At 48.8% G+C, this 27,939-nt stretch overlaps 1 protein-coding gene, 1 long non-coding RNA gene and 1 pseudogene across 3 annotated transcripts in view; all 3 read left to right on the top strand.

Annotated features, from left to right (window-relative positions):
- The window catches only part of LOC144178112 (atrial natriuretic peptide receptor 1-like), a 791,119-nt gene that overhangs the window by 242,630 nt on the left and 520,550 nt on the right, over positions 1-27,939 (top strand). The window lies entirely within an intron of this gene.
- Positions 15,481-27,904, top strand: LOC144178115 (uncharacterized). Its single transcript, XR_013323948.1, has 2 exons — positions 15,481-15,912; positions 27,383-27,904. It is a non-coding gene; the product is annotated as an uncharacterized LOC144178115 (long non-coding RNA).
- LOC144178113 (uncharacterized) lies at positions 15,991-17,310 on the top strand (annotated as a pseudogene).

Genomic DNA, 27,939 nt, shown 5'->3' with positions numbered 1-27,939 from the left:
AACTCCATTTTTAGAGGCCTTCATCAGTGATGTCATACATTGGGGCATTTTGGGAATTTATCCGTGCAGCCAGGTCTCTGGCACTCGACAACATCTCCTGGTGCATATTTTCAAATCGGGCCTGCATTTCGGCCTGGGCGGTGAGTATGGTTTGTACCGCTTGAGTGTATTCAAGCTTGTGTTCCGCTAGCGACCTTTCTAGACGGCCCAGGCGCTTCTCCGATGGGGACTCGGGCGAGGGAGGTACTTCCCCATCGGGTGGGTTGGGTGCTTTCCGTTTGGGCGGGGGCTCCTCTCGCTTCGGAGTTTGTAACAGATTGATCTCTTTTTTTGAGGGCGGCATTCTCAGCTCGCAGCGCGGCCATTTCGAGGCGCATGGCTTGTAGTTCGCGTGCTATGTCGGATGAGAGGGAGGGTTGGGTTGGATGGGGTTGCATGATGAGAGGGCAAATGTTGGCATGCAGGTGGGGTTTCTGACCAGGGGAGTAGAGGCGCTGGGGCCGCTCACCTGTTGTCGTGATGGTTGGAGGGAGGATTGTTGGAGGGAGGCTTTGTAGGTGCCTCTGGGTCCCGCCCCTTGCTGGTTTCGGGGTAGGTGCTGCCCCGACTTGTGCTCGTTGCCCTCGGTTAGCTTGTCTCGGTCCTTGGAGCTCCGGGCCTGGCGCTGGGGGTGGGCAGTCCGGGTTCCGTGATGTCCAGGAAAATGTATGCCCCGGCCGCCCGGACCTTGGAGCAGGTGTCCTTGTTCAGATACCACCTGAGCATACGAGGGGGTGGCTTGCGACGTTGAAAGCGTCTTGGGCAGTCCGCGAAGCCCGTGGGGGGAGGGCCCTCGCACACTATGCACCGGGGGCTGCACGGGTGGTCATCGGAGGGACTCGTGCCGCAGCGGGAGCAGCGCGGGTGGATCCGACGCTTGGGCACACATCTTGTCGGTGTCCGGCTTGCCACCACGCTGCGCAAGCCTCCGTCTTGCGGCGAAAGAGAGAGAAAAGATTTGTTGCCCAGTCACCGACCTAAGTCCAGGTCACCTAAACGATGGATCCCTGAGGCGTCACTGTCTTCATAGTAGCCCAGAATCTCCTTGGAGATCTTCTGGATATGAAGGCAGAGAGCCTCCTGGGCGGCCCGAACGTCTGTTCCGGACGGGGGAGCCAGCCAAGTGTCCCACGAGGTGATGGGGGAGATGGAGGGGGAAGCTTCGGGGGGTGGCAGTCCCAGTAGGAGTGGGGAATAGAGGAGTATGCGCCGCAAGAAGGGCACGTTGGGGGACCGGAGCACTTGCGAATGCGATGTAGAATGTGGTGAGATGAGAGGGAGCAGGTATGAGCCTGCAGAAGAACGGTTTGGGCGCGAGAGAGGCGCGGGTCTGGAGAAGGGTAGACTTGGCGGGCGAGGCGATAGGAAAGTAAAGTGAATTTACGGGTCTCACGATCATGAAGACGAGTGGAAGGAGGATGGTATGAGGTTGGCCAGAGCATAGACGGACCCGGAAATAGATCTCGGGAAAGCGCGTTTACTCTTGCGTTGCCGTCCATGTTAGCGTGGCCAGGTACCCATACCAGGACAAAGAAGTGAGGAGGATGTCTGTTGAGAGTGTCAGTCACTAGGTTAGAAGAAAAGGGGTTGAAGGTATAGCGTAAATAATTTCGGATGGCGGATTGCGAATCTGTGAAGATGGGGTGTTCGGTGGAGGTTGTGAGAGCAGCATGCTCTATGGCAAGAGCGATGGAGTGCTCTTCTAGGGAGGTGGCATCTAGCGGGCAGAAAAAAAGGCGTTTGTGCGGAAACCAGCGACGAGCAGCGTAAAAAGGCTACGGTTCCTGTTTGCGTAGAGGAAGAATGACTGGCGTCTGTAAAATATACCGCTGATCCTTGCTTTTCTGGAAAGGATAGGGCTTGCACCGATACGTCGTTGCGCTGTATCGTGCCCAGAAGGGGACTCGGTGACCATCGAACAGAATTTGAACCATGTTGGAACTGTTCATACGTTTGGCGTCAAGAACTGGTAAGTCCGGGTTGTAGTTGAAAATACTGTCGCGCACTCAATTGTTCCGGGGTGTCGTCTTCTTGAATATTAAAGATGGTTCCCATGGTGGTATTAGCTGGTGCGGACATGTGAGCGGCTATCTCGAATCGCTGACCGCGAAGCACGAGACACTTCATTTTGACATATTTGGTGGCACGGTCTTCTGAAGGTGTGCTGATGTGGATATAATAAGCCACGTGGTGCACTCGACTTTGATCCTCATGGTTCGGTGACACTCCCGCTTGGGCCAGGATTGCATCTGCTAATGTGGCTTGCGCTATAGATGAGAGCGCGAGTCCTCCTCGGGGGCGCAGGATGATTTTCACATTAGAAGGTGGGAGAGGCAAACGAAGCCAGCGGCGCGCGACGCGGGGAACGCTTTTTGTCTTTCTTGGGTGCTCGTGCGGCGGCCGAGGTGTTCGTGGCTGCAGTAGACGCACGTGCTTGGTCTCGCAAGGCGTTTTGCCGGTGGCGAAGCGTAGCACACCCGGCCTGCTGTAGCTCCTCGGGGTCGATGTCCTCGCCTTCCACAATGCTTTCCATGCTAGGTATTGCGCTGAGCGGCGATGCGCCGGAGCTCGCGCCCCCGCTTGCAGATGTTGCGCCGGCGGCGACGGAGACTTCCTAGGTCTGTTAGGCCTAGCGGAGCTGGTAGCGTGGCAGATTTCCAAAAGGCTGTAACCAAAAGGCCGTTGGGTTGGTCTAAGGCCACGATGTTGGTGTCCTCAGTATCGGTGTGGCTTGCCGGTTCTCGCGGTGCACAAATTGGCAACGTGGAAATGAATTAAACGGCCAGACAGGGGTCCAAAAATAGAGCCGACGAGAAATGGGTTCGCATCGCGCGGCCCCCTATAGGGACCGGGCGGCCGTTGTATGGCACCACAGTCGCTTCAGCGAACAGCGCCGCCCGTGGCGAACCGCTCGTCAGTGGAATGCCGGTGGCGGTCAGCGGAGCGAAACTGTGCATGGCTTTCTGTCGTTTTTCTGTGGTGCGGCTTGCAAAGGGTACGTAACCCCACGTGCATTTCTCAGATCGGTAAATCTTGAGCGTGGATGTGACGTTTACGAGGCATGCCATGTGTGTGATTTACGCCCATACTCAGTATTTACAAATACCAGACGACGCTCAATGCGCCAAGCTGGAGAGAGAGAGAGAAAATGACATTTATTGAAAATTTCCGGCGGGGAGGCGGGTCAGGCCACGCAGGGCTTCGCCACCCCCTGTCTATGTACTAAGCAGACCCCGAAGCTATGCCTGGGCACCGGTTCAGGCTACTCGGCGAGTCCCCTCCCGAAGGAGGGTCTTCTTTTCGCCTTTTCCGGGCCAGAGCAGCCTCGAGCCGCTGGACTGCCAGCAGTTGCCGCTCGTATTCGGGCGAGCCCACGAGTCCTATAATGTCAAGCTGGAAGTGAAAGTTCGTTGCTTCATGCAATTTTTTGATGCCTGCATGCAGTTTCGCGTATCGAGGAGTATACTGCAGCTAAATGCTCCCACAAAGCCGGTGTGTGCAACCGATCTAGGAATGCTGCGGCGCTGACCTTGGGCAGTTGATGACGAAACGGCGTCGACGTCGTGCACAAGCGAAAGACAAAGTTGGGGGGTGTCTTCTAAGATTTACCTCAAAACAGAAATTGTGATAGACGACGCTTCCGTAACTTCATTAGCTACGGCTGAAACGTGTTTAATTTCACAGAAATGCTCTTACTACAGTCATCGGGAATCGTAATCGTTGATAGAATAAATACCGCATGATAGTTGAACGTTATTGCTTGTCGTGGAGAAGCATTGCTTTACAAGAATTGCAATGGTTGCTGGCTAGTTGGTAAATGGTTTTTCAAAAACCAATTCCTGCGTGGCTGATGGACGCAAGACAGGAGGGTGCCCGAAACCTACATGTACTCAGCTTCACAACTGAATGCTGCGGTCGGTTTACAAGCTGCCACCTATGCTTGAAAAATCATGCACACCTTCGTCTAACGACGATGAGGGTTTATCGTAAAGCTCTATCGTATGGGTTTCCTTGGTTTCCTTCTGGATTTAAACTTTGACTAGTTGAGCGTAGAATTTGACCAGCACGCAGTTTGGTCTTTTGATCGCAGCGTCTTTGACTTTGACCATTTCCCATTCGATTTCGCAGGAAGAAAGCTTTGCGTTCAACCATAATAATCATTAGACGGAGGGATAGGTGGTATTACTGTTTAATTTTGAACTTCCATGCCCCCCTCTCCAAATCTAAACTTTGTCCAGCGTGTCGAAAATGTGTCTGTGCTGGAGGACTCGGGCTGATGCACCCATATTTGAGGCAACAAATCGCGCGTTTTTGGTGTCTTCACCAGGCATTACACGATTTTTTTAGGTACTCTGTAAACAATACTTAAGTATTAAAAAACACCGTCTGACGTTAACGCTGCAACATTTTTTAACTATCGGTGCCAGCTTTTATTCTACGCAGGTGGTAAAACGGGAAGCTGAGGAGGGATGGTGGATGGTTTGTTGCTTGGGCTGTTGAGTTGGTGAATAACTTTGGCTCTTGATAAAATGACCACCACAAATGTGGGATTTCCACTTCGGCTTTCGGGCTTTCATGCTGTCACAGTGTCGCTCACCAAAACCGAAGGCACAAAGCTCACGGTTACAGAAAGTGTAAACTACCGCAACATTTCTACGGCTACACGGTAATCCATCTCGTATGCAGGTGCCTTTCTATTTAAAACACACGTATCGAGGTATCCCAGCGCTAAGGCTGGTGTGGAAACCGTAGTCCTTGAAACCAGTGAAGATAATTTAAAGTGGTAGAAATGAATAATAATATTGCTAATACTTTTATTCCTACTCAGATCGCGCGGAGCCAGGCGCAGAGCGCTGCAAAAAGCGCTCGTGTCAATGTAGCCCATTTCCAACCTTACAAGCATCCAATAAGTTTGTGTAGCCGTTAGTGAATTTAAGAAGAAAATAATACTACTAATACTAGTTTTATTCGTACTCAGAACGGGTGTAGCCAAGCGCAGATCGCGGCAAAAAGCGCTCATGCCATTATAGCCGATACTCAACTTTAGAAGCGTCCGACAAGTTTACGTAGTCATTACTGCATCTAAGAACCCAACACATCTGTCTAGACTTTGTTTCACCGCACATATACGCTCACAACACCACCAAAACATTCAAAGCACCGAAGCAAACACGACAAAAACAACGGGAGGCTGTGTACTCCAATGCACCGGCTCATTCCACTGACGAGGGGAGCGCCGAGTGGTGGCGCCACCCGTCCAGCTGCCCGGTCCCTATAGCGGTCCTCCCCTAATAAGGTGAGGTTAACCACAAACGAGAGCGGAGCGGCCGTCGCGCTAGCAGTGCTTTACCACCGCAACGGTCGCTACAGCCTTCACCTCAGGCAGGAGTTGGAAAAGTCCGATCAGCTCTTCACCACGGCTGTGTCTACACAGTGGCGCCGAGACAAGCCAGCCTTTCGGGGAGAGAGGGGGAAAGCGCCGCGCGACTGTACAAAGCAAGCGAATGCGCAATGACTCGGACGCCAGGATCCCCACAGTATTTGGGATGCCAAATAAAAAATGTCGTCACAAGACGATAGTGTTTGTAGACATTTGCCAAAGAAATGCCCCCCTTTACTTTCCCGCTCACCTCTCATGCTGTTCCTGTTCCGTCGCGCTCATCCCAAAGTAAACACACTAAAGGTTTGCTCCCGGCGATTTGAATTTACCGCGTTCCACTGCTACAGGCGGGGTTCCTCGATGCCAGCGCTACAGTACGGCGGAGACGCACGTGAATCGAGGCGGCCGACTTCCAGGTTTATAGAACCGCGTTGCCGTGCTCCACGTGCGTTCCAAGCAGAACGTGAAACCTAGCTAGTGGAACCTTTCTTTGATGTTGCTGCGTGAGTTCTCATATGCCGCCAGGAGGTGGCGGTTTTCTGCAGTAGATGTAGAATATCATTTGCTATCAAACATCCAAGCACCCAGGAGTTTTTAAATAAAGGAACACTGTAAATATCCCTTGTGTACTAATTTACTGTCTTATATTTGCGTAATGCTTTGTTCTTGTTCAACAAAGTTGACAAGTATGAACATATAAACTGGGTTTAGACGTTTACATATGTCTGTGAGTATATAAGACTATTGCGCAGTAAACATTTTACTTTGGCCGGGTGGCTGAATTGAGTTACAGACATACAGACGGACAGAGAGACAGACAGACAGACATACAAACAGACCAAAATTTCTGAGTTTAAGTAGCCCAAGAAAGACTATCGCCTTTAAAAATACGCATTGAAAACAATATGGTGACTAAATAGAACGCGATCCTCAGAACGTGCTCACAATGCATACATACATATACACTGAACAACCGTAAAGACGAACTCGGTTAAGACGAATTCGCGCCACAGAGGAAGGTAGGGATAAAAAAACCTGCGTGGCGTGCGAACTAAACTTTTAAAGAAGGGCGATGACCCCGCGCCGGCGCCGGTGCCCGCGGAGGCCGCAGACGTGGCCGCGGAGACGCCAGCGCCATCTCTCGCCCCCGCCGCGGATCCTCCCGCGGCGAAGTGCGAGGAGGTGGCGCCGCTCCTCGGCACCCCAGCAAAGAAAGAACTAAAACTAAAGCGTGGCAAACTGTTCGCATGGCGAAGCAGTGAAACACCCCCCTCGCGAGGGGCACGTTCAAATGCAGAGCATTTCCGGGGCGCACGACGTTAAGTAGTTTGCGTTACGTTAATGTTGTTGCACTTGTGGCAACTGCTGACGAGAGAGCGCTCGTCAGCAGTAATTTGAATGAGTCCACGATATAAGGCGCATTCGTAGCGTCCCATTCTGTGTCGGCTTTGTGGCGCAGTGGTTAGAGCACCATGTACATTGCGTTCCGCCCGCAGGGTCGAGGGATCGAAACCAGGCGCCGGATAGTATTTTCTTTTATATAGTGTAGGGGGAGGGGTGCGGACAACGACGGTGCGGACTATGACGGGACAACGCGGGTGACATCGTGAGTTACTGAAATGCTCTGCATTTAAAATACAAAACGAGCCCGCGCGAGCCTGAATCCCGTGCGTTCAACAGTAACAAAAGATTCCTGTACGTGGCGCGAGCAGTAGAACGCGGGGAAATTGATATTGTCTTTTGATGACATTTCCAGCGAAGTGACACCAGTGAGGATGCCTCGGGAGCAGCGTGAAAGGTCGGAGAGAGGGGGGGGGGGGGGGCGGGAAGCGACGTTACGTGGCAGCTGGGGCTAGGGTAGAAGGCTGTAGTCTTTCGGACCTTTTTTTGTGTGGGGACAAGTAGCTTTCTTTTATTTACCATAAATTTGTGCACAGTTGCTGAGCTAAAAGCTGCAATAGCAGCTTGACCAGGCCCAGCAAACCGTTACATGGCAATAACGACCGACACCAAAGCTCTAGGCGGTTTCGTAACATAACAGATTATGATATACATACATCCAATATACGGAATTTGCAAATAACAGAACCGTAAATCTGATTAAGCCGTCTTCCAATTCAATGGCAGGTTACATAAATTGGTAGGCAGGATTTGCTTTAAGATGTAAATTATGCAAAACCAATCCCGAACAGCAGAACATTACAGACAAGGAATAAAAACCAAGCAGCACAAACATTTACAACTTGCAGAGAGCAAAAAACGAAAACGAGGGGCCTCCTCGATTTACCAGTCCTGGACGGTCCGCGGGCAGTCCGAGGACTGCCCTCGGACCGGAAGCCCCGTAGGAATACGTGGGAAAAACGAGCGCCGGATCGCGTTTCGGGCAGTCCGCGGGCGATCCGGGACTGATAATCGAGGAGGCCCAAAGTCTGCAACTTTCATGATAATTACAAATTTGTCTACAAGGTCACAAAATATTTTTGCAATTCCCGAAAATTAAAGTTTGCCGTGTGCTTATAGCTGTTTAGAAGGGAGGGGAAATTGTGTTGTAGCGATTGTAATTTATAATTGGTTCGGAAATGCGGGATGAACCAAGGATTGGAGAAGGCACTGGAGAAGGCACTGGAGAAGGCAGACACGCAGCCAATTTTGGTTGGTTGTTTGTTGCCTAAAGCAACAACCAACCCAACGTGCATTCTTAATCGAAAGAGCGGTGCCGCTATCGGTGATTGGTTTTATTTTCCACCAAATATTGTTTAGGTTGTATTTGCGCTGAGGATGTGCACTACTGCAGCTACTTCCACAGCTCACGAGTCACGGCAGCTGTTTTAGTCGTTTTAACGGGATCGCCTGTGTCTACTTGTTGTTCAAGCATTCGTTTACAGAGACAGCGAGCCAAAAATGTTCTGTTTCAGGTAGCCCAAGAAACACTATCGTCTTCAGAAGAGAAGGAACCGCCTCGACGGCACAGGACGGGGTGTTGACCTGTCTGTCTCTCCCGTCCGTGAAAATGTAAAATTGCGATCGTGTTTTCTGTGCGTGTCTATCATGGCAGACATAGCGGTAGCGTTTGAGTCCTGCGTACGGGCACAATAGCGAAGTCCAAGTCGAGGACCTGGTGCCGTCTAGCCACCTGTTCGGTCGAATCCCATGTGCACGCTGAGCGCGCGCGCAACGCGTGTGCTTGGCCTTCATGACCACGCCATCGATGTGTGGGCTGTCACCGGGCACGACGTTAGGCGGCGTAGCAGCGTCAATCGCGGTGCCCTACACAACTACTGTAAGTCAGTCTCAAGACAGGTCAACGTGTTGTGTCATAAGCCTTCTGTGAATTCTGGGAACTGGCTGCTGGAGTGACGGGGATCACCTTTGAGTGCGCGTGTACAACGGTTGAGGGACACCGCACATAGCTGCGTAAAAGACGTCTTGGGTCATAGCTGTGTGAGTGCATTTACGACGCCACCTGTGCAGAACAAACCGATAATTTGCATGCTGTCTTCCAACCGTCAACCATTACCGACGTGCTAGAGTTGATACTGCCTGTGACCTGACGTCAGCTGCTTGATTAGCTTTCCCTAACTGTGGAGTTTACCCGTGTGTCTTCAAACGATAACTATAAAAATGATGTAATTTTTTTCCGTAATTGCAAAACTCTACGCAACTGTTATCTGTTATCCTTGCTCATATTCCCCTCCGTTCGGCAGCAGACATATGAAGGACAGCGACGGCGCAGCTAGCTACAAATCTCTAAAAATTTGGTTCGACAATCATCGATGCTTTTTATACCTAAGGCTTCCTTTAATAAAAATAAATTTTACTTCTCCCCTCCTTTGCTTATCTCTTCAAAATACAGAAAACATCGACGGTCGATCGATAATGACTCGAAAAGTCGATCATGTAAGTTAATAGAAAGGGAAGCAAAGTTGGAAAGTTCGTCCCGGATGACAACTTAGTTTTCTTGGAACCTCACTACTATAAGAAGACCAAAAAGTTCGGGAAATAATTGTGAAAATAACGCGCACGTAACTGAAGCAGAAAAAAAAACACCGACAACTAATAACATAAGCGCGCACTGTTCGTTATCGCAAGGTCTTGCTTGCCTGCTTTTCCATGGTCTTGTTTACCATGGCGCAGCTCGTTGTTTTTGGGGAGGACAAGATTGGTGGAACGGTAGACCGTGATGAAAAATCGACTCCATAGCTCTTGGAGACATTAGTGAACCCTTCTCATCCTGACAATTACACTGTATCTCCTGGTTGGCCAGCTATCTGCAGGAGTTTAGTTGCTATGGAAGAGAGCGAAACAAACAGGTAGACGGCGAGTGCCCAAACGTTGCGACACACAAAACTTCCTCGCTTCGTTGTGGCTGACGTTTAATCGAAATCTCTTATAACATGCTTGTTTCACGGAGCTTTATTTCATGCAACAGCTGCCAGGAAGCGTGCCGTTTGAACATCTTAGTCGTCAGAACGAAGGCTTACTTGCTGGGTTTGTATTGATGCTTATGATGGCATCGCAAAACTGATACGAAATTAGCAAAGCGTGGCCGTAAACCGAATTATTTTCTAAATAGTGCATTTGAGTGGGCTTTCCTTTCGTCGCACGAAAGCCACAGAATTAAACAAATGTTCGAAAAAATTTTCCAGAAGTTTACCGAAACTTTTGCTCACCCTAGATGTTGAATGCTTGTTAACGCAAAGTAGGAGAGGAGAAAAGCGGCTGGAAAGGCCGAGAGGTTATCCAGGCTTACAGCCCGGATTGCTACTCGACACTGGGGAAAAGTTGTGCAGGGAATGAAAGAGAGGTCAGGCGAAAAAGTGGGGATAGGGCCGGGGCCGCGCACACACTTTAGTCCCTTTGTGGGCATTTTAGTCTTTCAGCTAAGCCTGTGTCCTTCATAAAACGCAGAAGGGCTTTTGTTGCCTTCTGCAAAGTCGATTGTAGGGGTCGATGTCCTAGAATATTCGCTACTGTGTACGGTTGAATGTCCAATCGGCTGAGCTCGGCGGCCAGAACACGTCTTTCTGGTGAATACTGGGGGCAACAACAAAGCACATGTTCGATTGACTCGTCACCCTCTCAGGCGTCGCAGTTGGCAGTACTGGTCATCCCGATTAGAAAGGAGTAGCCTTTTGTGAAGGCCACTCTCAACCACAGTCTACAAGTAAAGTAAAGTAGACTGTGATCGAGATATCCGACACGGAAGACGGCGCTGGGGTAGAGGGTCCTGGTTGTGGGCACGCGGATGCAGAAAGTCCAGTGTGTTCCATTGAATAATGAAGGTTCTGCGCGCGAAGTGACAAAGCACCCTCGGTCCTTGAAAGCGGAAGCAAGATGGTGGTTTAATTGTCATGGCCTGTCTGGGCAGCTGCATTAGCCAAAACAGTGTCGGTTATTCCACAGTGTCTTGGCAGCCACTGAAATAAAATATTATGCTTTTTATGACGGCCTGGTGAAATATGTCTTGAATTTCTGTCACCAGTTGGTGGAAAGGACCGTAGCGCGGGGCTGCTCGGAAACTTTGCACGGCGCCTTTAGAGTCGATAAAATTAGACCACTCTTGGGAGGAGCTTGCACAATGTATTGAAGAACTTCACAGATGACTGCAAGCTCAGTAGCCGTCGAGCTCGTGACATGGGCGACACGGAATCGAATTGGTTGATTCTGATGGTAGAACCACGGCACCTGCCGAGCTCGAGTACGTCACAGAACCATCTGTGTATATATGCTCCCGGTCATTGTGTTCTTCGTGCAGTAACTGCACGGAAAACTTTCTGAGAGCCAGTCGTGGCAAGTCGGCCTTCTTTCCAATGCCCGGAACATGAAGACGAATCTCGGGGTTTGCCAGACAGCACAACGGGGAGAGCGGTATGACCGCAGGCATGTAACTCGACGTTACTTCAGCCCTGTGCGCTGAGACAACGGCTGCAAATGAAGAGCGGGGTCGACTTCGAGCAAGCTGCGTAAGTTGGTGACATGGTAGCCTCGTGAGGAGCCTGATGTGTAGGCGTAGCGTCTCAGTGGTCGCATAAGTTGCTATAGGATGGCGTTGGGCAATGTATATTGTTCCCACTGTTGACGCACATCGCGGCAAACCAAGACACGTGCGGAGAGCCTGCGTTTGCATACTCGGGATCCCCACAAGGTTAGTGGAGCATGTATTGGATATCGCTGGCAAGTGGTAACGCAAAACTCCCATGAAAAATGCCTGGATGTCACAAACTCGAGCGTACGACGTCCAAAAGTACCGTATTGCTTTTTCATATTATTGTACAGCGCCTAATTCTTGTTACAGTCGTCTGGTTCATTCAGTTTCGGTTCTATTCGCCCCAAGAAAACACTGGAACTCTCTCGAACGAAGCGGCGGTAACCCAGGCCACGAAAATACCAAAATAAAAGCTCCGCCGCTCAGGTTTCACCGAAGCTTCGAGTTCATTCGAGGGGGCGAGCGTAGCTTTGCCAGTGCTAAGGCGCACCGATCATTCCAGAAGGGAGAAAGAGGGACGTTGTGCGCTCGACGGTGGCTGGCGCGTTGTGTGTTGGGCCCTCTCTCTCCGTGCCGGCGCAGTTATAAAAAGAGAATCCGTGCCGAAGCAAATTAGCTACGTTTGGACGCCCTGATGAGACAACGGCACTTGCCAGTTTGTGCACTACACCATCGGCGACCCGCGCCCTGGAGGACTCCAACGTACTCCCTGGCCTCGAATCATCGTGATCGTCTCGGACGGCCTGGCGTACGACGAAGCCACGCTTCACAGGTAGCCCAATCGCCTCCGACAGCGGTGCATCGTCCGGCCCGGTCGGTGAATATTGTGGGCCTCTGTCTCTCATATGCATCGAACTGTCTTTCTTTTAGTTAACTGCTCTACTTCGTAATATCTATTTCTTAACGCCCCTGACTGTATCATTTTGTCTAAGTTTGAACTGTTTCTCGCATTTGTATTCATCATACGTTACCTCTCGTTACGTTACATGTCCTCGTGCTTGTACAGTGTTTTGCCTGTCCAAATGTAAGTCCTTCTTTTGTTGTTTCGTTCAAGGCTCTGAGTCATTCTAACCACTCTGGTCGGCGAAAACCGCACATCAGATGGCCATCCCCTTCGTCACCTGTGCCCGGTAGATTCGGAGGGGTTATTTGCTCTCTTGAGTCGACTCTCAACATCTTCCAACAGCGCACCCAATTAAGGAAACGGTGACACTGGTACAGTTGCAACATTCTTCTAAATGATGTGCCCCACGTCTTTCCAGGGATAAATTTGAAAATTTGGGCTATGGCAATGAGTTTCTTTTTTTAAGAAAGACATATGTGTGCTCCATGAAATGTCCTTGTCTATGACCACGCCAAGAAATTTGGGATTTATGGAGTGAGGTATCGACTTTCCATTGATGGTGATGGGATATCGGGACATGGGTTTGCGGGTAAATGCAATCACCGCGCACGTAGCATAACATGGTAGTAATGGGAACACTGCTCGCACAAACAAATGTGGTGAACTGCAGCAATGTTTTGAAATGCGAGATACGATTGATACCGGGACATTGTTTCCTTTTATAACGCATGTTATTTATTTATGGCACATTTATGGATTAACAAATATTTGGTAGTTCTTTCCATTAGGTCAGTTTCAGCTGTTGTTTCGTGCGTTTCAATGGCTTGGTCCTTTTTCTATCCGTTTCGACTGGTCTTCTCGAATACTTTATGACATTAGCGCGTTTTTACCCATGGTTAGGCGAGTTTTCGTTCAGAATTTTTTTAGGCTTGCTGGTTCTTGTTTCCTTCTGGTGGGTTCGAACTGTCCCGTAGCTAGCTGAGCGAAGGCTAGCGGCAGTAAGCATGTGCGCTTGGTTGTTCCTTTATTTGGGGTTGTTCTGGCCGTGTTAAGATGATTTTGCTGGTTGTTTTGTTTGCAACGTTGCCTCTTATCTACTTTAGGCATGTTTCTGCTGTCAAACGTGCCCCCAAGCAGGCGCGCGCCTCTGCGGGCCGTGGATTGTGAGTACTTGTTCCGGTGCCCCAGCCGGCTTCAAGGCGACCGTGGAGAAGCATCGGTGTTGGTTGCTCTTGCAGTTCCCGTATAAGCTTCGCCAGAGTTGCGCGTCTGATTTCCACGAGGCGCCGCACCGCCGGTTCCACCATGACGGGAAAGCCCACTTTCAGTGCTACGCGCCGAACCCTTTTCCCAGTTGGGCGCAAGCCAGCGGGCAGCGGCACACGCACTCGCCGACTCCGCTTCGCCGGTGCAACCATCGCGGCGGCCTGCACGCATGACGACGGGCTTTTCCCCGCGACTTTGGAACTCAAGAGCACAGCTGTGTACAGGAAATCTATTGGCTTCCGAAGGAGGCGTCCGCCGGGGTAGAAATTTCAACACTGCCGGCCTAGCACGCGACAGCGATGCCGCCTCGTTGGCGTTGTCGGCGCCTGTAATTTCCACCCCAGTACGGCTCGCGTGGTACTGTAAGGGGTAGCGGTCGTTCCACGAATGCAACTCCTGTAACAGAAGAAGAAACCATCGTCTTGCCGAGTTCGTGCCCTTGCTCAAAATTCTCTGTCACCGCAGCATCCGTGGCCGTTCACCTCACAGGGCGGAATGGCAGGTGCTTTTCTTTTTTGCCATTCGGTATAAAATTTAGGCGCAGTTTCGCTAATATAGACAACGCCAATGACAGACAACACCGATAAGGATTTTGTATTAGTATCGCTTGTTGCCCACTGGGAGTACTTCCAGCCAAATTGATAGGTATTGGCTGGGTATAAGCAGACGTTTGAAGATTGCAAAAGGTCAGACATACAGGTGTGTTAGCTTGGGGAGGGAGGCATGAGTTTCAAATCACCGGAATCTTGGAAAAGGCTCAACCAGGAAGTCGTACTACCCTTCCACATTTATTCTGGCTGGGGTGTTCTAGCCGTTTTCTTCAACCTTGCCGCCGTTGATTGATTGATTGATTGTGGGCTTCGCCGACGCTGCACAGTCGATAAGGCGCGCCGTAGTGGAGGGCTCGGGAATAATTTTGACCACCTAAGGATCTCTAAAGTGCGCCGAAATCTCCAAGACACGGGCGTTTTTGCTTTTCGCCTCCATCAGAAAAGCGGACGCCGCGGCCGGGAATCCAGCCCGCGTCCTTGGGCTCAGCAGCACAACGCCATATAGCCACCGCGCGCGGGTAAGCATGTCGCCGGCAGTAATAAATATCTTTGTGCCTAAAAATATCATGCAAGTTATCCTTTGCAGGAAATAAAACGTGTTTTTAAAAGCTTGACTTTTGTCGTGACGTGCTTCTCGCAAGCGCCCATCAAACGATAAAAATTATTCGCGTAATTTTCTGTTTCTAGTATTTTTTGTTTGGTCATTAACTGGGCAAAATGTTGTCTAACATTCGTTGGACTCGGCACTGCTCACAGGGGCTCCACTAACGTCGACACTAGCGGCAGCAAACTGTGGAAGCACGTCCGCAAGGCTACATTTGCCAATCGGGCTCGACGCCCTTGTTTCGCTTCAAGTCTGGTCATGCGAACGAACGGGCCTCCGCGGCCAAAAAGTTTTGCGAGGGGATAAAGCGCGGCTGTTGTTCCAGCGGGCTCATTAGCGCAACGTCGACCAAATTAGTTTCGACGCGAAGCGAATGTTTGCGAACGGGCTACGCAAAACTGTCTGCAGCTTGGGGGAGCCAGAGGGTAGGCGAGTTTTTTTTCTTTCTCTAGACGCCGCGGCGGATGACTATGCGAGATAATGACGTTCGTCTAAGGTCACACGTTGTAGGCAGGTGACTGCCACTGCCTTGATTCTTGCTGGGCACCTTGGCCGTAAGAGCCTTATTCTTAGTGCCGAGGGAGGCGGCCTCAAGTTTTAGGCCACTGGTCTCTTGAAGGTGATAGTCACTGGCCTTGGAACCTGTGTCCTGCTTATGTCGGTCGTTGTAGGAGGATATTTTGGCAGCAGCGGCAGCACCCATCGTGCACGGACTCACGTTCGTCTTCTGTGTTTTGCACAGATAACCAAGAGACAGCCCTGAAATTGGTTCCCGGCCTGGATTCCTACGGCGCATGTCCGTCAACGCGACTGAGTATTTTGCGACCTAGACGAGCTACCACGACCGCACCACGGCCACTGTCAGCTGATAGGCGCTACTGTCGCCGATCAAGCTTATAACTGGTTCCACCCGGAGCGGCCCCTCAAATTTTGGTAGCAGCGGCAGCACCCATCGTGCACGGACTCACGTTCGTCTTCTGTGTTTTGCACAGATAACCAAGAGACAGCCCTGAAATTGGTTCCCGGCCTCGATTCCTACAGCGCATGTCCGTCAACGCGACTGAGTATTTTGCGCCCCAGACGAGCTGCCGCGACCGCACCACGGCCACTGTCAGCTGATAGGCGCTACTGTCGCCGATCAAGCTTATAACTGTTTCCACCCGGAGCGGCCCCTCAAATTTTGGCAGCAGCGGCAGCACGCATCGTGCACGGACTCACGCTGGCCTTCTGTGTTTTGCACAGGTTAGTTTTGTTTTTGAGCAAATTTTTCTCCATAACTCTTGATGTTTCCGCTGCCTCTGCTGCTGCCAACGTGTGATTATGTCATCTGATGGGCAATGCGCCGCATGCCACAAGTGCTTGTCTGCTCCCGAGTGTACAATTCAGTGCAGTGATTGTTCTTGTAAATACCACACGGCTGTATGTTCAGGAGTATCGGAAAATCAATCAAAACCAAGGAAGAGGCATACCGGCTAGCTTGTCAGTGTCCCACTTGCAGTAGAAACAAACTATGCGAACCAGTTAAGAAACCAAACGAAGAACTTGAAACACAAGATGTACTACTCCGGTTAGTTACGCTTAACGACAAAACTTGTCCAACTTCTGCCTTTGAGAGATGTCGTGGAAGGTATTGAGGATTCATTGCAGTTCTGGAGCGAGCAGTATGATGACTTGCTACGCCGGATCGAGCAGAATGAGCATCATATCCTACTGAAAAGTTCCGTGTACACGGAAATATGAGAATACGGCGTTCATACGGAGTGTTACGCCCCCAAGCGTAATGAATGCAGATATTATTTCCACAAATACGGGAGTTATACGAGTTCGCACAATATGAACGGTTGGAACAGTTTTCGTGTTTTTATCTTCAATAATAAGCAAAATTACGCTCCGTATGATTTCCGTATACTCCGTATATACGGAATTCATACGGACAATTATTTCGCGGTTCTAGTGATCATACAGACTTAAAACGGGTGTCAAATTTTTCAATAGGCATGCACGGTTTCATTTTCGTGTGCTTCTCAAAAATCGTTTTGTTTTGTGGCGGCTTTGGGTCATGCCAGGAATGTACTCCGCATTCCCATAATTCCGTATAGACGGAACGTTTCAGGAGGGATCAAAGAACTCAGGCGCCGGACAAAAAGCTTGAGACCCAGAACAGCAATGTCAGTAAAATGGAAGACTGAAATAGACAATCTGGAATGGAAAAGCCGGCGTCTCAATCTAGAATTCCATGGCATCATGCCTACGGAAAACGAAGACCTACTGAACAAAGTGAATGCGCTGGCGCCTGACGTTGAGCTTCCGCCCCTTCCAGACGATTCTGTGATAGCAATTCACCGTCTGCCATCCAAGAAAGGAAAAATACCGTGCATAATCTGCCGTTTTGAAAGACAGGCAGCTAGGGACAAGTGGTGGAAAAACAGGAATAAACTTCGCGGCTGTGATGATCAAGTGTACATACTCGAGAACCTGACTAAACGAACTCGTGCTTTGCTTCAAGAAGCAAAAAGCTGGGCAAAGGATGCAAACTTCAAGCACGCATGGCACAACAACGGCCGAGTTCTTGTTCGTAAAGAAGATAATGACAAGGCTGTTGTTGTCACATGCATAAGCGACCTAGATAAACTAAGGTAAACACTGCAACAACGAAGCCATAACCATGAACCGTAAAAACCCGCCGCGGTGGCTCAGTGGTTAAGGCGTTGCGCTGCTGAGCACGAGGTCGCGGGTTCGATTCCCGGCCGCGGCGGCCGCTTTTCTGATGGAGGCGAAAAGCAAAAACGCCCGTGTGTACGAGATTTCGGCGCACGTTGAAGATCTCCAGGTGGTCAAAATTAATCCGGAGCCCTCCTCTACGGCGCGCCTCATCGCCTGCGTTGCGTCGGCGCGTTAAACCCCCACAATCAATCAATCAATGAACCGTAAAAATAGTCATATGTACTATTATGTACTAAAAAAAATAATAATAAACGAAATTATGTGCTGTTGAAAAACACATAGGAAAGGAATTATAAAATCCTTCAAATGTTTCCACTTGAACATACGATCAGTAACAATTAAGGCATCAGATCTGTCTTTATATCTTGAACAAATCAAGCAAAATCCTCGATGAAATATTGCTAACCGAACCTGGTCCACTTATGAGACTACCGTTTTTCGCATTCCATCGTACAACACTTTCTACTTAAACCGCTCCAAAAGCCGAGGTGGTGGCATATCATTTCAGTAAAAAAAAAATTTAGTTGCGAACTAATTCAAGAGTTCTCTGTAAGTAGAAGCTATTGTGAAATAATGGCATTAAAGGTAGACAAAACTGTTATAACAGTCTGCTACCGTCCTTAAAGTGGCTCGGTGTCAAATTTTCTAGCTAACCTAAAAAAATGCTTTGAATTTTCTACTCGTAATCGCCTCTTTTATCTGTGGTGGTGACTTAAATATAGGTACACTGAAAAATGATGCCATGGCATTCAAGCTCAATGTTCTGTTGAAGGTTTACGGTCTTATAAACGTAATAGATGTACCCACAAGAATGACGGCTGAGCCATCATCCTTTATTTATATGTTTTTACTAATTTAGACATCGATAAGATCAAAGTCGGTCTATTGACGAGTGACCCTAGCGATCACTTGCCGATATTCATTTGCCGTAAACCAAACGTGCGGAATGTATGGCAGCCAATACAAAAAGTGCAAAAAATTTCAGAACCTGCCTTGTGGACGTTTCGGGAAAGAATAGAGTTAGTGGATTGGTATGATGCGTTGTCTTGTAATGATGCAAACAGTTCCTACGAAACATTTCTCACCATTTTCTGCTCTATCTATTAGTCTTGCTTCCCTTATGTGCATATTAAAAGACGGAAAAACATACGGAAACCATGGGTTCACCTAGAGCTTATGAAAAGAATACAAGAAAAAAACAAGCTCTACAGGCGATGCATTAAAAGCAAAGACCCAGACTTATTTCAAGATTTCAAAAAAATTCGTAACTGCTTCGACAAGGACTTAAAAAAAGCGAGGTGTGACTATTACTCTAACCAATTTCAAGTTTCTGACGGGCGCGCCAATCTTATCTGGAAAAGATTAAATTCAATCTTAAAACGTAACATCCAACCTGATAAAGTGAGCAAAGTAATTGTGAACGACGTACAGCGGACGGAAGTCTCTGGCAGACGCGTTTAATCAATACTTGGTAGGTGTTTCACACCCTGCTACTGTGCAGAATGGCGTTGAAAATATTGCGCATAACAGCAGCTCTATTTTCCTGAAACCAATTAATGAGGCTGAAGTAGTCAATGTAATTAATAAATTAAAAACCAGTATGGCTAAGGACATCAATGGCTTCCAAATTAAACCCATAAAGTACACCTCCGATTTGCTCGCACCTATACTTAATACTTTTTTAACCTTTGTTTGTGCCAGGCTGCTTTCCCTCATAAAATGCAAGTAGCCCGTGTAACAGCCTTACACAGAAAAGGAAACACAAATGTCATGGCAAATTACCGTACCGTGTCTATACTGCCGGTCATGTCAAACGTTCTAGAAAAAGTTATTTTACATCGTCTTGCAGGTTTTGAAGAGAAACACAGCCTCTTAAACTGCTCACAGTTTGGCTTCCGCAAAGGACTTAGTACGGAGTTCGCATTACTAAAACAAGAAGAGTCAATTATGGCAGCGCTTGAAGAAAGAGAGTTGGTTCTTGGGCTGTTTATTACTCTAAGGCTTTCTGATTGATTACTCTAAGGCTTTCGATCACATAAATCACCAAATTCTAATTAAAAAGCTTGACCGTTATGGTTTACGAGTGAATGCCGCGCACCTAATTATGTCTTATCTGGAACATCGCAAACGAATCGTTCATATCGATGACTTTTTTTCCGATCTACTGCCTTTATCTTCTGGTGTACCACAGGGGAGCATCTTGGGACCATTTATTTTTAATATCTATATTAATGACGTGGTCAGCATTAGCCCTAGCGCTGAATTTATTATTTATGCTGATGACACCAGTATATTTTTACGAGGAAATTCAACGGACGAATTAGTTGGCGAAGCAAATTTTGTATTAGAAAATCTAAATAGCTGGGCTGAGAAAAACTACCTTAAAATAAACACGAGCAAAACGAAATCTGTAATATTCAGAAGTAGAAATAATAAGGTAACATTAACGCAACAAATACTGCTGAATTCGACCCCGGTTAATATTGTAGCCAACATCAAAACAGTAGGAGTGGCCTTCCAGGAAAACCTATCTTGGAACGAGCACATCGACACAATATCAAGTAAGTTATCTCAAATAGTGGGGCTAGTTTACCGCAATCGCCTGATCCTTCAGAGACATATAATATTAATTTACAACTCTTTATTTTCCTCAAGAATAAACTATTGCCATCTAGTTTGGGCATCCACTAGTCAAGAAAACATACAAAAAATGTATTCTCTACAAAAAAGGTTTCTACGTGCTGTAGAGGACGTGCTTTCACATTGTCACACCTACCCGTTGTTTGAAAAGTACAATGTAATGCCTTTTGTGAAGATGAACAACTTTAGATTAACGAAAGCCAATAAACAAGAAATAAAGAGGAAACATGTACTGACTGAACTTGCCGACCTTAAAAGAAATTCTCAGCCTTATAAATCGCGAAACTGCGAAATTTGGAACGTTAAAACTTGTAGAACAACATATGGACGACATATGCTAGGAAACAGGATTCCGAGGCTACTCAATGCTTTACACGAACTTAACTTTCAGCTGGAAAGCATCACTTTCAATGCAATACGTACCTTTCTTGCAAATAATTACATTGGCATGCCTATGTGTGTCAGTTATACCGAATATGTCGGTGTACGCTAGGCATGGCGATTTATAACCAGCTCGTATTTCCTTTCGGTCGTGTATTGAATGATTTTGTAATTCTCTATGTATAGTGTACTCTCTCTCTCTCTCTCTCTCTCTATATATATATATATATATATATATATATTACATAAAGGTTAGTAGAGACAGAGACAAACGAAAAAGACGTAGAAAATAGAAATAAGTTTACTCACGTTTCAGGGAGAGGACTCCCTTCCTTCAGAGTACTCTGGTACTCTGAAGAAAGGGAGTCCTCTCCCGGAAACGTCAGTAAACTTATTTCTATTTTCTACGTCTTTCTCGTTTGTCTCTGTCTCTACTAACCTTATTTTTTTCGCGCTCTGTGTGAGTTTTTATCTCCGCAGAATATATATATATATATATATATATATATATATATATATATATATATATATATATATATATATATATATATATATATATATATATATATATATATATATATATAGTAAATAGGGGCGCAATAAAAACATAACAAGTTTACTTCGATAACATAACTTTACATCGACGTTTCGGAAGGGGACTATCGTCGGCAGATGCTCTTTCGATTCGCGCTGTTCTTCCTCCGAGCGAACGGCACGCGTCTGTCCATAGGGAATTCAATCTTGAAAGAACTCGACCTTTAGTCTAGTGGACAGACATTGTGGCCGTCCGTTTCCGTCTCACGTCGTAGACATCTCACTGTCTGTGTAACACACCAACCCAAACCGCTCTATCATTGAGTACAGCTGACAGGTCGCATTGAGCCGCGAGACTTCAACGTTTCAATTTCCCGCCAGCCAAACACTCATGTTAAAAGTAGCGGCATGAAAACTAGCTGCGCATGCCCCCCCCCCCCCCCCCCCCCTGCTTCCACCCCCAAGCAGTGCAAGCAAAAACCGGCAACCGGTGATGGGCGCCTGCCTAGGCGTGCAATACACGGCTGAAGATGTCGCACGAAAAGCCTTTCATGCTGAAAAAGAATTGTGGGCTCACGTCGGCGTTCAAAGCCGGCAAGTTGCTCTAGTAACGCCTGATAAGGGCGCTACCGCCGTTATCAGCCGACTGCGCAGCTTGTGAAAAGCGCATAGGTGGTTGCGAAGGGAATAGCAGTTGTGAAAGCGGGGTCGGCAGTTGCGAGAAGGAGCGTCGCAGCGGCGCCGAGTAAATCGGCTACACAGGAATGAAAAATGCGGGGTTAGAGATGCACTGTTTCGCAGTAAAATTTACTTTCGTCTCACGTGGTGAAGTAGAGATTAGCGCGAGAGCCTCTGTGTTATACTGCAAAGGCCACAATTGTATGAAATGTGCAAGATTTAGCAGAGACAGTCGCACAGAACATCCAAGGTTCCAAGGTCAAGCAAGGTTGCGGTGCCTGCTTAAAGGAGCCATGAAGAGAAAACACAAGTTTGGTTCATTCGAAAGATTGCCTCGTTAGAACCATAACGACACCACTTATAACGCAAACTTCGCTCAAATAAGCTACATAATTAGGAAAAAAGGAAATGACTATGCGACCCACCAGCTCATTTTCCGCAACAGAACCTGTGATGTCACTTGGGAATGCTCTGCGATTGGCGGAGGCCGGCAAAAGCAAACGCATGTTAGGCAGGGCTTAGTTTGCATAGCGAGCTAAATGCCCGTGAAACATACTGCACATTCTTTTTATGACAAAGAACGGTGGAGTAAACGGTTGAAGGTCCGAACGAACACGCAAGCGTGTGCGCCAATGCGTACGAAACTAGCGCCGGCCGAGCTCGACATCTCGCCGTCGCGCAGACAAATTTTCGGGTTCGAGGCTCTTCGGGGCCAACGAACCGTTCCAGCACGCACAGCCGCGACCTTGCTTCGTATCGTAATCCCTTCACAGGAGGTTGGCCGTCATATCGCCAACCAGCAAAGGTAAAAATAGAAACGAGGGGAGTAAGGAACAGCAAGAAGCGACGAGATAGTGCTGATAGTGCCAGTCGTCGCGTAAGTTTCGAATGGTGTTGGCTTGCTGCTGTCGTTACGAGCTCGTTTCCAGTTTACAACCACTGAAAACTTCAGTTTGTTCGAGTACTTTACAATGAAATTTCGTTGCTGCGTTTTGAAATGCCCATGTAGTACGGGCAAATCGTCGAGGGAGTGCGACATCCCCGCCGGTGAGGAGATCTTTCATGTGCTGCCCAACGACGAACCTAGGCGAAGCAAGTGGCTACGTTTTGTGAACTTCGCAAACGGAGGAGAAAGAGAGCTAAAGGAAGTACGAGTGTGCTCGCTTCATTTCCGAGGAAGTGATTACGGCAGGGACCCTTACGTTAGCTCACTCCTGGGACATGCTGGCGCTCGTCGCCGACTTCGTCAAATCGCTCTGACCTTGGGGAAAAAAATGCCGTAAACACCGCGCATTGACGCTCGTATCTTTCTGGTCGAAGCGGAGAGCTCGCGCGAACGGCTTTCCATACACAACACCGGCCAACTGGCATAAGCGATACTGCTACTGAAATTGAACTATTATTAACCGTAATAAAAATACGGCACATACCTACCAGTCTGTATTCGTCCGTCGCGACGGGGCTGAGGAGGCAGCGGTGCCGATGGCTGGGCGTTCGTCTGTTGTGGCTATCGCGGAATGGTCGCTTTCCCGTCCACCGCGTATCCCACAACTCTTGCCGCTCGTGCACTTAGAAGCATTGAGCGTTTTAGTGGTGATAGGTTGTTAAATGCAAGCCCGAGCTCCTCGGCGAGAGTTTTGTTCTCCGGATCAGGCGATTCCATGACTAGGGCTGCGGGTGCACTAGGTTTTACTAGTATTTTTAAAATGGCCACCGTCTCGATCGACTCCCGCGTGTGGGTGCTATATGGAGTCGACATAGTAAGTATCTGTTTCATGGACCGGCTCTATGACGCCATTGTACACGTCACGGAATGTTCAATTTTAGCGGGAGATTTAAAATTTTGGCTTAAATTGCCTTATTTCTCAGTGAATAAAGCGATAAAGCATCATTTGCTTCCGGGAAAGCGCTTGGGGTACTATGAAACACCTAATCTTTCGAATAAAACAAACTTTTGTTTTCTCTTCATGGCTTCTTTAAGGAGGGAAGGCCCACATCAAGGGGGAGAGAGGTGTGAACGAGCAGTTAACGTGCCTGGCTGTTGCCAAGCTACGCTGCCTCCTCTTTCTTGCTGCATCGACATTGTTTCGCTCCAAGTCGCTTCGAAACGTATGCGAGCTTTTTCAGGCTAGACGTGCTATCTTCAGGCCGTCTTTCTTGCAGGTTGCCTTCGCACAGTTGGCGGTTTCTCGCTTGTGGCGCAGCTAGTGCTCTCGAGCTGAATTTAAAAGCCCATCCGAGAAGTTTGGCTTACGGCAGCTTAACGAAGCCCCGTTTAAGCGCTAATGACACTGCAGCTCTTCGGTGGTAGCTCCAATAGTTGTGAAGAATAGAGAAGATCCTTTGCTGGAAATGTCTGGATATTTTTGATACGTGTCACGAAGCGCGCTCCAAAACATGTCGTTGTCAACTTTCGAGCTTCAACGCGCCATAAATGTGGTGAGCGCAATCACAGAGGACGTATCAAGATTCGCCAATGCCTTGTTTTGTTGTTTGATCTGTGCTAGGAGTGGTGTTCGTGCGAATTTTGGCAAGTGCTGCCTTGACTTTGAAGACTTGGATCTCGCTGTATAAATTGGGGATGGGCTGTCCTGTGTAGTTCGGGAAAGGTGGAGTGGAAGATGCTTGTAGGTATCTTGTTTGAAGTTCTTGAAGGAGGTCGTCCTGCGTACAGGGGAACGAGGCATAATAGTTCATATTCAAAATTTAACTGCGCGAAAGACGGATACAAGAAAAGGAAAGGACACGGACCTTTCGCGCAGTTAAATTTTGAATATGAACCCCTTCCAACTCGCCCAGCTGTCTCTCATTCTGAGGCATAATAGCGGGCATTACTCTGGCGGACTCACCCTTGCTTTTAGTAGGGTCTATAAGGTACCTGAACAACCTCCATGTCTCGGAGGTGCTGAGGGTCCCCCTTAACTCCTCACAGAGCGCAAGCCAATTTTCTCGACTGAGCTGCACTGTGTACCGGGCCGCTTCTTCAGTGAGCGTGGCAATGAGTTTCTTTAATTTCCGGTTATGTCGCTGCCACTTCCAACGACGAGTGAGACTCCTCCGGGCCTGTTACATGCGGAGTAGCCCGGGGTCGACGTTTGGGATCAGAGACGGCCGAGGTCCGCTTAATTCCGTAAACGGGGAAAAAGCCAGACATCGAATACCTCCGCCCGATTTCCCTCACCTCTTGCGTGGGGGAGCTACTCGAGCATATCATCCTCGACAGACTTCAATCCCAACTGGCAGAAGCAAACAAGATGCCGTCAACCATGTTTGGTTTCCCAGTCAGCTTTAAACCCAGGACATTCTCTTGCAGACAAAAGAAGATGTAATGGGCCAAGCCAATGGCCACTCTCCGAAAGACATCCTGGCCTTGGACCTGAAAGGGGCTTTCGATAACGTGACCCACCAATCGATTCCGACCAACCTAAACAGCTTTGACTGCGGGACATGAATTTACGTCCGAGATTTTACTAAGGCTTGGTTACTTGTACTCCTTTCCCATTAATGTGAGTAGCAGAGGCACACCACCAGAAGCGGTTTTATCTCCCCTCCTTTTTAACGTATCCCTTATAGGCCCACCTACCATCCTGGGGGCCATCCTAGACCTGCACCACGGCTTATTTGCCGATGATATTACATTTTGGACAGGCAAGGGCTCGGTAGGCGAGATGCAGGACCGTCTTTAGTAGCTGGCCGCTGATGCTGTGAGTGACTACGCCAGGAGATGCGGCTATCCTGCTCACCACACAAGTCCGAACTTCTTATGGTCGGAACGAGAAGAAAAAAATCCAAGATCCGGGCATCCAGATCACCCTCGATGCTCATGCCATCCTGCCTTCACCGCATATGAAGGTCCTCGGAATGACTTTTCAAGAAGACTGTTCAAACACCATTCTTCTCAACCGGCTTAATCACACAACGGGACAAATTACCCACATGGTCTGAAGAATAACCACCAAAACGCGGAAAACTAAAGAAGCGGACAGCCTTCGTTTGGTACAGCCTTTTTGTCATACGCCATTCCGTATGCTATATTAAGTAAGGGCTACCTATCCAGGGTTTACGCCATGATCGGGAAATCCTATGAGCATGCTCTAAGGCTCCCTATATTACCCCGCCCGACAGGCTTCTGAAACGGGGCCTAAATAACACGGCCGCCGACCTAGTCGAAGCCCACTTCGCCAGCCAGCGTCTGCGACTAAGCGCGACCCCTGCGGGAGGAGTCTCCTCGCCAGACTGGGAAGGGCATCCCCCGAGAAAGATCCAAGCAACTACGTGACGTACCTCCGAAAATAAGAATAAGCATGGACATTGCCCGTATATACCTCGTAAGATGTGCCCTACTCACCACGCAGGGAGAAGAGAATCAAGAGCGCGCACTCTCGACAAACTACATAGGGACCGAGACCACACGCTTTACACCGACGCCGACGATTATGCCAGAAGAGGAGCCCTGACCGCCGTGGTTATTTCAACCGTTAAACACATTACCAGCATCACTTTACCCTTCACAACCACTACACAGGCCGAAGAAGCGGCCACTGCTCTAGCCAGCTCCCAGACTAATGCGGATACCGTTATTACGTACTGGCAACAGGCTTGCCGAAACTTCCTTTGTGGTAGAATTTCCACGACTGCTCTGAACATCCTGCTGCAAAAGCTCTCCGGAAGAAAAGTGAAGATTGTTTGGACACCAGCCCACTCAACCCTCCAGGGCAACACGACCGCCCACGATATCGCCCGAGATCTATCCCGCCAGGCGACACGGGGGTCTTGATTTGAAACTGCGTATCCTTTGGTTACGTATCAAGAGATAACCGAGTGCTATAACTACCGAAGAATGGTCACCGTCCCGCCCACGAATCTCTAACCAAGGGGCAGGAGCACTTCCTCCAACTCCTCCAAACAAATACCTTTCCTCATCCGACCAAACTCCACTTGCTCCATCGAACGCAGTACTTGCCGGTGTGCCAATTTTGCGTTGCCCCGGGCACCTTGCACCACATGGTATGGCAGTGTTCGGCAAACCCCAAAATTCAGACTCGCGCACCCTTCCCGTGAGCAGTGGGAGAAGGAGCTGTCCAGCTCCACTCTCGATTCCCGGCTTAGGCTCGTGGAAGGGGCCGCGGCGGCAGGGGTCTCCAATGTAGTGAGTCCTGGACTGAGGACCCCACACCACATTGCGATGCTTTTAATAAAGTTTTTTTTTCTCTCTCTCAACGCGCCATTAGTAAAATGAATTGTCCTGGGGCACTGCAACCCCGAATTCGCCCGAACAGAGAGGATAGCCTGTTCAGAACTTTATTCCGCATCTTTTCACGTAATCCGGACGATGGACCCAGCGCTGCAGCGGAAACACAGTGGCTAAGAAGTTAGACTGCTGTGCTCTGGGTCAGGATTCGACCTCAACCGTGGCGGCCTTTTCTGCTGTACGTAAAGAACGAAAAGCGCTGCTTGTCGCAATTTCGGCGAACGTTAAAGATCCCGAAGTGGTATCGACTAATCCCTCGCCTTCCTCTTTTGCCCGCCTCGCCACGCAAAAACAGTTTCTGCGAGTAAAACAAATTTATTTCCCCTCTGGACGCGTCACTGTCGTATAAGCTTTTATACACCGGGATTCCATGTTCATTTTACAACGGCTTACTAAATTTTTATCTGTACTGGCTTTCCACTTGAAAGTGCGTATGTATTATTAGCCACCTAGTGCGTAATATTTATTCTTTCAACTTAGAACGGCGTAAAATTTTTTATGCAGCCATCATCGCGGAAAGAGAGGAAAGGAAGGTCTGGTTGCTTCGCAGCGTGTGACGCATACAGCCTGCGCACGCGGCTTGTCTGATGAGCGAGGGGAGATGGAACGTGGTGCACGAAGAACGACTCTGCGACGAGCGCCGGGAGTCCACCCGTCGCCGCCGTACTGCCAGCACTGCGGAATATCGGGCCCGCGTGCCGAGCACAAGCGGAAACGCTGGGCCGACCCTGCAGCCCGTTTATTGGTGGTGGTTTTGCGAAGCCCACGACATTTAGATTCAAGTTGTGATAAACCCGAGCTAAAAGAATGCGTATAGTACTTTCTCGGCATACACGGTTGCGAAAAGCGACACATAATTTCGCAACACAGTTCAGAAACACTTCATTATATCCGCGCGATAAACCTCAAGGTAAACACCGCGGCCGCTTCCTTTCAACTTCGCTGGTCAACCATCGTCACACTCTGCATGGGCCGAAAATGTTTGTTGTTGTTGTAATGTGTATGTATTAAACTAGTTGCAATCAGTGCCTTGACCTTGGTCACCGCCGGACGGGGAGGGG

This window comes from Haemaphysalis longicornis, unplaced genomic scaffold (genome assembly GCF_048455015.1).
Source record: "Haemaphysalis longicornis isolate Haplotype H1 unplaced genomic scaffold, Haemaphysalis longicornis Haplotype H1 scaffold_4, whole genome shotgun sequence".
NCBI lineage: Eukaryota > Metazoa > Arthropoda > Arachnida > Ixodida > Ixodidae > Haemaphysalis > Haemaphysalis longicornis.
The sequence above is the reverse complement of the archived record's forward strand: the minus strand, read 5'-3'. Positions and strand labels throughout refer to the sequence as shown.